The sequence below is a fragment of the Chrysochloris asiatica genome, unplaced genomic scaffold, assembly GCF_000296735.1.
Source record: "Chrysochloris asiatica unplaced genomic scaffold, ChrAsi1.0 scaffold00278, whole genome shotgun sequence".
In the NCBI taxonomy this organism is placed as follows: Eukaryota; Metazoa; Chordata; class Mammalia; order Afrosoricida; family Chrysochloridae; genus Chrysochloris; species Chrysochloris asiatica.
In genome coordinates, this window is record NW_006408796.1 from 3,364,319 (window position 1) to 3,377,240 (window position 12,922).

General features: G+C 39.7%; 1 protein-coding gene across 1 annotated transcript in view; it reads left to right on the forward strand.

The window, feature by feature from the left end:
* Nucleotides 1-12,922, forward strand: part of MARCH11 (membrane-associated ring finger (C3HC4) 11) — a 206,535-nt gene that overhangs the window by 40,442 nt on the left and 153,171 nt on the right. The gene's annotated exons all lie outside the window — the stretch shown is intronic.

Here is a 12,922-nt window from a genome sequence, read left to right on the forward strand (position 1 = left end):
TTCTGGCTGTACTTCATCCAAGACAGATGTGGTCATTCTCTTGGCAGCCCATAGTGCATTCAATATTCTTCTCCAACATCATAATTCAAATAAATTTTTCTTAAGTCAACCTTATTTGTTGTCACCTCACATATTAGGTGTTTGAAAATACTATGGCTTAGGTCAGGCTCAAGATAGTCCTCAAAACGACATTTTTGCTGTTTAACACTTTTACAGAAGATTTGCCTAATACAACACATAATTTGATTTCCTGACTGCTGCTTCTATGGGTGTTGTTTGTGGATCTAAGTAGAATGAAATCCTTAGTGGCTTCAATATTTTCACCTTTTATGATGATGTTACTTATTAGGCCATTTGTGAGGCTTTGCTTTATTTATAATGAGTTGTGATCCATACTGTAGGCTGTAATGTTTGATATTCAGTTAAGTTCTCCAATTCTCTTTAACTGTCAACAAACAAGATTGTGTTAAATGCCATAGAGTCAATTCTGACTCATAGAGATCCTGTATAGGGTTTCCAAGAAGTGGTTGGTGGTTGTGTGAACTGCTGACCTTGTGGTTCACAGTCTAGTGCTTATCCTACAGCACCACTCTAGGACTCTGCCAATTGCAGGTTGTTAATAATTCTTCCTCCAACCTGTGCTCTTCTTCATATAGTACAGGTTCTCAGATTATCCATTGTTGTTGTTGTTGTTAAGTGCTATCACGTAGGTTCTGACTCATACCAACCCTGTGTAGGGTTTCTGAAGAGTGTTTAAACCATGACCTTGTGGTTCAAACCAAACTGTGGTCCTCTGCTTTATCCTACAGTGCCACTCCAAGACTCAGCATACGACTGAATAAGTATGGTGAAAGAATAGAACATTGATGCACACCTTTCCTAATTTTAAATTGCACAGAATCTATTTGTTCTGTTTGAATGACTGTCTCTTGGTCTATATACAGCTCTGTCAGAGCACAGTTAAGTGTTCTGGAATCCCTATTCTTCCCAGTGTTAGCCATAATTTGTTATGACTCACACAGTCTGCAGTGTAAATTAAACACAGGTAAACATTTTTCTGGTATCCTCTGCTTTTAGTTAATATCTACCTGACATTAGCAGTGATATCCCTCACTCCATGTCCTCTTCTGAATGTAGCTTGAATTTCTGGAAATTCCTTGTCTATATATAGCTGCAATCTCCTGCAAAATTTTACTTGAAAAAGAAAATGTGTTATTAATAATTGTTGTTGGATAATTTACAAATTCTGTTGGATCACCTTTTTTGAAATGGACACAGAAAAGGATCTAGTTCACGTAGCTGGCTTCCAAATTTCTTGACATAGATGAGTGAGTGCTTTCAGCATTTTGTGCTTTTGTTGGAACATCTCAATTGACATTCCATCAGTTCCTGGAGTCTTGTTTTTTCACCACAACCTTTAGTGCAGCTTGGACTTCTTCCTTCAATACCATCAGTTCTTGATCATATGCTACCTCCTAAAATGACTGAATTTCTTTTTGGTGCAGTGACTCTGTGCATTCCCACACACAGGGAGGGGAATATTGGGTGCTGCTGAAGGCAGTTCTAATTTTTAGTTTGAAAATGGGACTTAAACTTCAGATAAGGTACAAACTACAGGTGGATGACAAATCTTTGATAGGAAAAGTAATACAGAGATCCTTAGCATTTGTGAGTCAGACTTTGGCCAGCACTTTAGAAGTAAGAGAACTCATTTCACACATCTTCTATGAGTCTAGTAACAGAATTTCTTCTAGATGTGTACTCAAAACCAAACAGTGCTGATACACACACACACACACAAAAAAAAAAAAAAAAAAACTAAGTGGGAAAGTTTATCATATTTTAATTCCATTTTCCATAAACTTTGTATATATATATATTTGCTGGCATTCATATTTTTTCCCTCTTATTGTCAAGAATGGTTCATAGCAGACTCATGAAAACTACGTGGGTACTTGATACAAGAGCATTTGGATGATACTGTAGGACACGCACTGGATCTCAAGGTCCGTTTGAACCACAAGGTCAGCAGTTCAAACTCACCAGCTGCTCCTCAGAAACTCTTTACAGGGTCACTATGAGTCAGAAACGACTCAACAGCACTTAACAACAACAAACATCATTTTGAGTGAATACACACTTGTACCTGTACACGTACCAGTTGCTGTATAGTCAAACTGTGTTCCATAGGACTTCTAATGACTGAATTTTCACAAGTAGTTCATTCAGCCTGTCTTTCTTCAGAGGCTCCTCTAGGTAGATTCAAACCTCCAACCATTTGGTTACCAACTGAGCATGCTCATCATTTGTAGCACTGAGTGACACATTTATTTGCTGTTTTTGTTGTTGTTGTTGTTATGTGCCGTCGAGTCAGTTCTGACCCATAGTGACCCTGAACAGGGTTTCTGAGGCTATAAATCTTTACAAGAGCAGAAAGTCTCACCTTTCTCCCGAGGAGCGGCTGGTAGTTTCGAACTGCTGACCTTAAGGTTTGCAGCCCAATTCGTAACCACTATGCTACCAGAGCTCCTTAGGTGCAGTCAATTCATTTCCAACACATAGACACTCTGTGTACAAAGGAATGAAACATTTGCCTGGCCTACACCACTGGTATAACTGTTGCTATAGTTGAGCCCATTGCTGCATATACACTAAGCCAAGCCATTCTCATTTTCTCTGACCCTCTATACTTTACCAAGCATGATGTCTTTCTCTAGGGATTGGTCCATTCTCATAACATGTCCAAGTAAGTGAGACAAAGTCTAGTCATCCTTGCTTCTAAGGAGCATACCAGACTTACTTCTTCCAAGGCAGATTAGTTTGTTTTTCTGGAAGCTGATGTTACATTCAATACTCTTCACCGTCAGCATAGTACAAAGGTGGCAGTTCTCCTTTGGTCTTCCTTATTCATTGTCTAGCTTTCATCAGTCTATGTAGAGCTTACCTCCGACTTCAATGGAGTTTGGAGCTTTTCCTTCTGTTGGGTTCTTAGTAGTTGACTTTGGAAGCAGGTTGTGTTTCTGGAGGCCAGCATGTCTCAGATTCGTAGTTTATAGAGATCAGTCTGGAGGAATCTTCTTACCCAGGTAGTCTCAGGAGCTGAGGAACCTAAATCTTCAGGTCAGACTGACAGGCTCTTGATGCACAAGGCTGTGGGAGCTGGTGAGTCAAGTCAAGTGATGAGCCCTGAGTACCAAGAACTGGAGGTCAGACATAATAAGCAGATGCCAGATGCAGGGCAAGAGAGATATTTTCCACAAACTTTTTGAAGCTCTCATACACACATACACTATCTCAGAATGCTGTAGAAAAAATACACTGCTTTATAAATTTATGGATTAAAACAAACTTGATTGCATGCAGCATGGTTGTGGCAAGTGGTATAGATTTGCCAGACAAGATACCTAGAGTGACTCTCAGCATGTCATTTCCAGGACTGAAATAGTTCTTAATTATATCTGGAGTAGGAGTTTAAAAGCATGTTTGATCATCTCCCATGTATACAATATGGCTGGACTTTTGATGAGCTCAGAAAATAAACACCCTTATTCTAAGTGTGCCACGTCTACTTTTAGTAATACTGACTGGTAATGAGTCCTGGTGTGACACTGTAGGATAAGCACTGGACTGCAAGGTCAGTTTGAACTGCAAGGTCAGCAGTTAAAACTCACCAGCTGCTCCTTGGAAACCCTATACAGGATTGTTACGAGTTGGATTGACTCGACAGCACTTAACCACAACAGTAAGATGCAAGGGAAGTTACAAAGCGTGTTTGTTTTGTTTTGTTTTTACTCTAGTTATTCTGGGGCCAACTGAAATTTGGGAGTTCTTTTACAAGAAAAGGATGAACATATTTTTAGTGAAAATTAGCAGCCTCTGCCACAGCCAATTCTATCAATATATAGAGCCATCAATTAATAAATTAAACATAAATATCTAAATATGTAAAGGATACCACAACTAGCTTTGTGATTTTGGCCAAATTACTTAGAAACTCACCTTTGTCATTTCCTAACATTCAGCTCTGAGCACTGTGCACCTCTTCTCAAGAGCTTCCTCAGTGACTCCTGGTGATGTTCATGCTTTCTACTGTGGCCCTCAAGGTCCTAACTGAATAAGCTCCATCTGATGTTTCCAAACACATGACCACTTCTACTAACCCATGATCCTGTCAAAAGTTATCCTTGTTTTCACTGCACAAGCACTGAATGCTCTTTTAGTTGCTGTGTTTACACTCCTTTTCAAGCTTACCCTGTTAGGTGCCGATGGACTGGTTCCAGCTCACAGGGATGCCAGGAACCACAGAACAAACCACTGCCTGGTCCTGTACTGCCCTCACAATCCTTTCTCTGCTTGGACCATTGCTGCACCCATTGTGTCAACCATCTCCTTGAGGGTCTTCCTCTTTTTCACTGACCAAACATGATGCCCTTTCTAGGAACTGGTCACTCTTGATCATATGTCCAGTCCAAGAGGTGAAGTCTTGCCATCCTTGATTCTAAAGACCATTCTGCTTGTGCTTCTTCCAAGAGAGATTTGTTCATTCTTCTGGCAGGCAAGATATATTCTTCTCTAGCAGTGCCCATTCTCTGTTGGCTATGTGAAGAAATCTCCCTTTGCTCTCTAAATCGAATCCAAAAGCTATTTGACCACTAAGCCATACCTGATCAATCCTACATGTGTGTAGCTTGGTCCTCTTTGATTCTTTGTAACATTGTATCTCTTCTGTGTTTCAGTAATTGTGCACACATTTTTGTCTTTCTACTAGACTGGCCATGTGCACAACATTGGGTAATCCATTCCTAGTAAATCCGTAAAGCAGATGCCCAATTGCTCATAAACTGTGTTCACTGAGTGCCATAATATTTATTTCATGCAGTCTAAATTATTGTACGACAGGAACTTCATTTACACTCTGTGTGGTCCAAACGACATTGTTAATGCTTCATCACAGTGATAAGCAGAGAGATGCATTTAGTTCAAAGCCAGCATAACTAGCTGCAAGTGGTGAGAGAACCCAGGATAACCACTTACTGGCATATCTTAGTATTTCAACAGATTTATTCCAAGCCAAATAGAGGAAGCAGAATTTAGAAACAATGCCAGAAACTGGCATTGGATTCATCACAGGGCACTGTATCTCATAAACGTTGAGAGGGAGTGATGAAATAACTTGGGCTCCATTTGTTCTTTGATTGGGGACAAGATATGGATGTCTAACTTCACTGTGAAAGCTGTTTTGAGTAATCTTATCCTGTGGTCTTGTAATTGTTCTTCCAGTCTTAATCTGAATTTCTCTGCAGCAGATGGGATTATCCCTAAATGTCATTCTTTCCTTTAAGATGAGTCAATCAACCTTTTTTTATGGCTTGTAAAAGAAATGGTTAAGCACTAGGCTGCTTTAATGGAAAGGTTGGAGGGTTGAACCACCAGTTGTTCCACGGAAGAGAGATGTGGCAGCTTACTTTGGTAAAAAGATTTGCAGCTTCAGGAAACCTGTGAAGCAGTCCAACTTGGCTTTATAGGGTCACTCTGAGTTGGAGTTGACTCTACAGCACACAGCAGCAACAACAATATGGTTTGCAACATGGGTCTTGACAAACCTATTACTTTATGCCACAGAGATACTCAGGACCCTTGTTTAAGGTGTATTTTCAAGGTGTATTGGCCTACACCCTTGTAAAAAATCTCACCTTTGGATAGAAACTAAAAAAAAAAAATCCTTTGGGAGATATTGTTGTTGTCAGGTGCATTGAGTCGATTATGACTCATAGCAACTACAAAGAATAGCATCAAACATCCCTCCCACAACATTCTACTCAGCTGGGTTCAATAATCCATCACAATGCCCATGCAAGACTCAGACACCATACTCATAGTTACGGAGTTGATTAGGGAAGCTGATGGCAAGTTTGAACTGCTGACTTTGTGGTTCAGTGCTTATCCTAGGGCTCTGCACCAGGACTCCTATCTCTCCTGATAACATGTTCAAATTGAATGAGATAAAATCTCACCATTCTTGTTTCTAAGAAGCATTCTGGTTAGTCTTCTTCCAAGACAAATTTGTTCATTCTTCTGGTTGTTGTTTAGTGCTGTGAAGTCTGATCCTACAGTGATCCTACTGATCCTACAGTGCTACAAGAGTCATTCATAATGAATATGCATTCATAGATCTATGAGTAAGATAGAAATAACATACAGACTGTAACTGAGAACCATTTCTGCTAAATGAGCGAGACGATGTTCATAGTACCATTTGTGCTAAGATCAAAGCAAGAATAGTGGCAGTCACCCTGTTTTTTGCAGTTGTTCTGGAAATATAAGTCGACTAGGAAAGAGGTCATAAGTGTCCTTTCCCCACATTCTCATCAGCCACGGATATTAATCTTCACCCCAAAATAATAATACCAGCTCCCTACAAAAATAAACCCAACTCCAGTGAAGGAGACGGCCTGTGGAGCCTCTGCATTGCATAAGACCATAGGTGGAATCCTGAACCCCATCCAGAATCTTCTGAGGTGGGAAATTTCCACTGGAAAGGACAAGCAGACCAGCACTGGAATATGTGTAAATATGAAGCTGTGAGGGGAAGTAATAGGAGATCTTTATAGTTAATTCAAGGTCCCAGGGTTTTAGAGGAGAGGAAGTCAGTGTAGATAATTGGGATAAAAAAAAAAAAAAAATTCCAACACAGTAGGAAGCACTTGGGTCCATTCATTTACAGAGTTGGGTTTGGATAGCAAGAGATTCTGGAATGATTCTTAGTAGGGGGAATGGCATTCTCTCCACATATGTTGATGTAATTGATGGAATGCAAATTGAAATCTTTAAACAAAGTGAGGCAGCACTGGAAACTTTGTTTCATCTCTGCCAAGAAACTTGGAAGACAACTATCTGGCCAACTGATTGGAAGAGATCCATATTTGTGTCCATTCCAAAGAGAGGTGACCCAATGGAATGCAGAAGTCATCTGACAATATCTTGGATATCACATGTGAATAAAGTTTTACTAAACGTCATACAGAAATGGCTGCAACCATATGTTGACAGAGAACTTCCAGAGGTTCAAGCCAGATTCAGAAGAGGATGTGGTACGAGGGATATCATTACTGACATCCAATGGATCCTGGCTGAAAGCAGAGAATACCAGAAAGTTGTTTACCTATGCTTTATTGACTATGCAAAGGCTTCCAATTGTGTGGATCATGACAAGCTATGGACAACATTGTGAAGTCTGAGTAACTGTGCTCATGAGGAATCTGTACATGGACCAAGAGGCAGTTGTTTGAACAGAACACGGGAACACTGAATGGTTTAAAATTAGGAAAGGTATGTGATGGTGTTTTATTATTTCACCATACTTATTTAACCTGTATGCTGAGCAGATAATCAGAGAAGCTGGATTATATGAAGAAAAACATGGCATCAGGATTGGAGGAAGACTCATTAACAACATGAGCTATGCAAATGATACAACCTTGCTTGCTGAAAGTGAAGATGACTTAAAATACTTACTGATGAAGATCAAAACCCACAGCTTTCGGTATGGATTACATCTAAATGTAAATAAAACAAAAATACCACTGGACCGATAAACAACATTCTTATCAATGTAGAAAAGATTTAAGTTGTCAAAGACTTCATTTTTCTTGGATTAGCCATCAACACTCATAGAAGCAGCAGTGAATAAATCAAATGACGTATTGCATTAGGCAAATCTGCTGCACAAGACCTTTTTAAAGCGTTGAAGAGCAAAGATGTCAGCTTGAGGACTAAGGTGTGCCTGACCCAAGCCATGGTATTTTCAATAACCTAATATTGCATGTGAAAGTTGGATAGTGAATAAGGTAGACCATAGAAGAATTGATGCATTTGAGTTCTGGTGTTGGAGGAAAATATTGAAAGTACCATGGGCTGCCAAAAGAACCAACAGATCTGTGTTGGAAGAAGTTCAGCTGAGTGCTCCTTAGAGGCCAGGATGGTCAGACTTCATCTCTCATACTTCAGACATACTGTCAGGAGGGACTAGTCGCTGGAGAAGAATATCATGTTTGGTAAGGTGGAGAGCCAGAGAAAAAGAGGAAGACTCCCAGTGAGATGGATTGGAAAAGTGGTAGCATCAGTAGTCTCAAGTGTGGCAACAATTGTGAAGTTAGCCCAGAACCGGGCAGTGTTTCATTCTGTTGTGCATAAGGTTTTGTGAGTCGGTACTGACTCAGTGGCACCTCACAACAACAACTGTATATGTTTGGGTGAGGCAGAAAGGTGGACACCAGAAATCTTCCTAATTAGAGAACAAAGGGCTTCAGTACATAGTATGGTAAAGAATTTGAGTCACAGTACAGTCAATGTATCATAGGACATATGTTATTGTTGTTAAGAGCCATCAAGTGAGTTCTGACTCATAGCAGTCCCATTTACAACAGAACAAAACACTGTCCAGTACTGGACCATCCTCAGAATCATTGATTTGTTTGAGCCCATTGTTGTTGCCAGTGTGTCAAATCTATCTCGTTGAGGGTCTTTTTTGTTGACTCTGTGCTTTATCAAATATGATGTCCTTCTTCCAAGACAGCTCTCTCCCGATAACACGTCCAAAGTATGTGAGACAAAGGGTCATCATCCTTACTTTTAAGAAGCATTCTGGCTTTACTTCTTCCAAGACAGATTTTTTTCATTCTCTGGCTGTCCGTGGTATATTCAATACTCTTCACCAGTCCTATAATTCAAAGGGATGAATTCTTCTTTGGTTGCCTTATTCTTTGTCCATCTTTTGCATGCATATGATACAACTGAAAATACCAAAACATGGTGTACCTTAGTCCTCAACATGACATCTGCTTTTTAACACTTTAAAGAAGTCTTTTGCAGCAGATTTCTCCAGTGCAATATGTCATTTGATTTCTTGAGTGCTGCTTTCATGGGCATTGATTATAGATTCAAGTAAAATGAAATCCTTGACACCATCCCTGATCTTTAACCATGAAGTACCCCTGTGTTCTGTTTGAGTGCTCTGAAATTCTCATTCTTCTCATGTTACCATAATTTGTGATGATCCACACAGCTGAAGGTTTTTGCATAGCTAGTAAAGCAAAAGTAAACATCTTTCTGGTGTTCTCTGCTTTCAGCTAAGAACCATCTGCCATCAGCATTGAAATCCCTTGTTCCATGTTGTCTTCTGAATCCTGCTTTTATATCTGGCAGTTAGTTACCTGTTGATATACTCCAGCAACCACCTTTTCGTTTATGGAGTAAACCCTCAATAAATGTATTATGAAGGTTATTTAAGTGAAGGACTGTGCATTTGAGGGTAATTAGTGACTAAATACTGTTGGAGGTGGCTCTTGAAACTGCCTATATACTGTTCAATCAAAACCTGTCTTATCATCTTCCTCCTAAATGTGATCACCTCAAATATGGCAGCTACCATGATAGCAGTGAAAGAGAGTTTGGTAAAATACACTGTTTCTTTGAGAAAATTGATCAGAGGACTATTGAGATACTTTCCAGCATTTTGATTCTTTGTCATTAACCTTTTGCCATTGAGTCGGTTCATTGTGAGTTTATGTAGAACAGAACAGAACGTTGCCTGGTCTAATGCCACGTTTGTTATCACAGCTGTGTTTGAGTCTGCTTGTTCAGCCACCTTATCAGTCTGTCTCACATTTGCTGATCCTCCACCTTATCAACCATGATGTCCTTTTCTAAGGACTGGCCTTTCCTGAGCCATTGAAACTACCAACTGTTCTGTAGGAGAAAGATGAGGCTTTCTGCTCCTGTAAAGATTTATAGCCTCAGAAACCCTATGCAGGGTTGCTGTAAGACTGAACCAACTCCATGGCATGCTGCTGCCGGCGCCACCACCACCACCAAAAACTATAATAGAAGGCAGGAATTATATTTTTAAAATGTGGCTGCTAAAACTTTTCTCTCTGCTTCTAGCTCCAGTGTATCTGACCCAGGTTGCCTGCTTTCAAAGTGTGTTACTGTTGAAAGCTAAATTGAGACTATTCATTATCCTCTCTGTGTAGCAATTGTGCCATAAACCTGAAAACAACCCAGTCCAAACAGACTGGTTTCCCCTGATCTTCACAACATTCAAACCATAACTTTGAGTGACTTTCTTGTCAAGTGGTTAGTACCTTAGACATCACTTACTTACTGTGAGGCAACAAAGACATAAGAAAGTGAAAGCGAGTACCTGAAGCTTATACACCTGGTAGAGATAACATTGACATCCTTGTCTCTGCATCCAGAAATCTTCTCCTTCTTCTTAAAGAGTTGATGAACAAGAGAGAGTTCTGTAGTTTTGAGTTCTGATCATCCCTTGTCAGCATGAATACTGCTTGTGAAGCTCCATCGACCATCAGAGATAAAGAGAAGAAATAGGATGCTTTGGGGAAGTGATAACCTTTAATTAACTACACTTCCTTTTGCTTCTTTATGGTTGTCATGGGACTTACCCAATGAGTAGCAGGCACCCAACTTTATGACTTAGAATGGTTTTTATATAATAAAAAGAAAGTCGCTAAGAGGCTGTAGGGACACTGACTGACTTTTATTTTAGTAAAGTAGGAACAAACTGTGACATGAACAAGATCATTGTTTATTCATGATTGTGGGGATGACCTTATGTCCCAATTCTTTTGATTTTGAAGAAAACCAAACTCTTTTCTGCTGTCCTTGAAAAGTACCATGGGATTTGTGAATGGACCTAGAGGTTACACTCCCTTTATGGAACTTGGTGGGTTTCTTCACGACATTCGAGATAAATGATTTGAAAGGCTTCCACGTAGAACCCTTTAAGGGGCCTGTGACATGAAAAATAGGAAAAGTCCCTCTAATTATTTTCCTTGGGTAAATGTGGGTGAAACCTGACGTGATAAAAAGTTGGCTTCTAAAGCACACATCTGAGGGTCAAGGCTGACTGAGTGGAGGTTGAAATGTGGGAGGAGCAACTGTGAAAAGCAGGCCCAGCAACATCACGAGGTTGAAAAATCTCTGGGCATTTGTTAGGATGAAACTACATGCTGAATTGAAAAACAAAAAAGGCATGTCCCTCAATTTTTTCCCCCTAAAAATATGCTTCTTTCAAAACCTGTACTATTTTATATAACATAGGGATGTTTTGTTTCTTGCTTTAGAATCACACGTATTTTCTCCAAGAACTTGCTAACTTCTGGACTTAGGTTGGAAATTACAAAATTAAAAATAAATCATATTAATGATGTTTTTGATTTGAAGTTTGGGAAGGACACTGAGATTTTAGTTTACAAATTTCATCCAGCTGTCTTGGTGAAGAATGGACCTTCTCACATTCTCTAGGCATTATGGGAAAATCCAGAAATGCTTGTTTGTTCCCTATAGGTCTCTTAGGAGCCTTAATCCATTAAATCCATGTTTTTGTGTTTAAACATTACTTCAACTTGCCGACAGTTTATTTCAAAGCTATGGATACATTGTTGTTGTTGTTAAGTGTTGTTGAGTCAGTTCTGACTCATAGCGACCCTGTATAGGGCTTTTGAGGAGTGGCTGGTGAGCTTGAGCTGCCGACGTTGAGGTTCAAACCAACCTTGTGGTCAAGTGCATCAACTATAGTTCCACAACAGGATTCCATTATTACCAATTAATGGATCAGTTTCTTCTTAGAAAATGAGGGATGGAGGCACCTAAGACTATGGCCCTTGACCAACCTTCAGGTCTGGAAAGGAACTCACCTTTGTGGCTCAACTTTCAGCCATGCAGTACATAGGGGGAGCAACAACACTAGTAAGGTATGCTCACTATGAATGATGGAACGGTCAATCATTCAACATCAAAAGGGGAACACGTATCTAAAGTCAAAGGTAAGAAGGATGGGAAGATGGATGGAGTGGAAATAAGAACCACAGGAAGGAAGCAGGATAACTGTTGTTGGATGGAGGGGATTGCAATCATTGAGATAAAACAAAGTGAATAATTTGTTTGATGATCTTGTCTGTAAACCCTCACTTAATTCACAATAAAAAAATTTAAAAAATGATAAACTACTTAAAATACCATAAGTATATATATAAAAAAGATTATAGCCTTTAAAACTTTGTGGGGGCAGTTCTAATCTGTTACATGGGGTTGCTGTGGTCAGACTAGAGGGCACTCAATATTGGCAGACTATGATTATGGGTTTTGAGGAGAAAGAAGCCAGAGATGAAGTACCCTTCTCATCACATTGTGTTGAACGTATATGCACGCAGCATGCTACTGTTAACCTTGATCAACGTGGTTAAGGTAGTGTCTGTCCATCATTGCCTCAGTAAAGCTTCCCATTCCCCTGCTTCTCATCTATAATCCACTATTCAAAAACAAATTAGTAAGTATAGGCTACACTCCAAGTTAGTAAGTATAGGCTACACTCAGGGAGTGGAGGATCTTTGATGTCTTAAAATACTTACTGTAGAAGTTCAAAGACCACAGCCTTTGGTATGGGTTGCATCTCAATATAAAGGAAACAAAAATCCTCACCACTGGTAAACAACATTCTTATCAATGGAGAAAAGACTGACGTTGTCAAGGACTTCATTCTTTGATCAACCATCAACACTCACGGAAGCAGTAGTCAAGAAATTAAATAATGTATTGCTTCGGCAAATCTGCTGCCCAAGACCTTTTTAAAGTGTTGAAGAGCAAAGATGTCAGCTTGAATACTAAGGTGTGCATGACACAAACCATGGCATTTTCAATAACCTCATACACATGTGGAAGCTGGGCAGTGAATACGGAAGATCGTAGAATAATCAATGCATTTGAGTTATGGTGTTGGAGGAGAATATTGAAAGTGCCATGGGCTGCCAAAAGAACAAACAGATCTGTGTTGGAAGAAGTATAGCCAGAGTGCTCCTTGGGGGCCAGGATGGCCAAACTTTGTCTCTCATACTTCGGACAT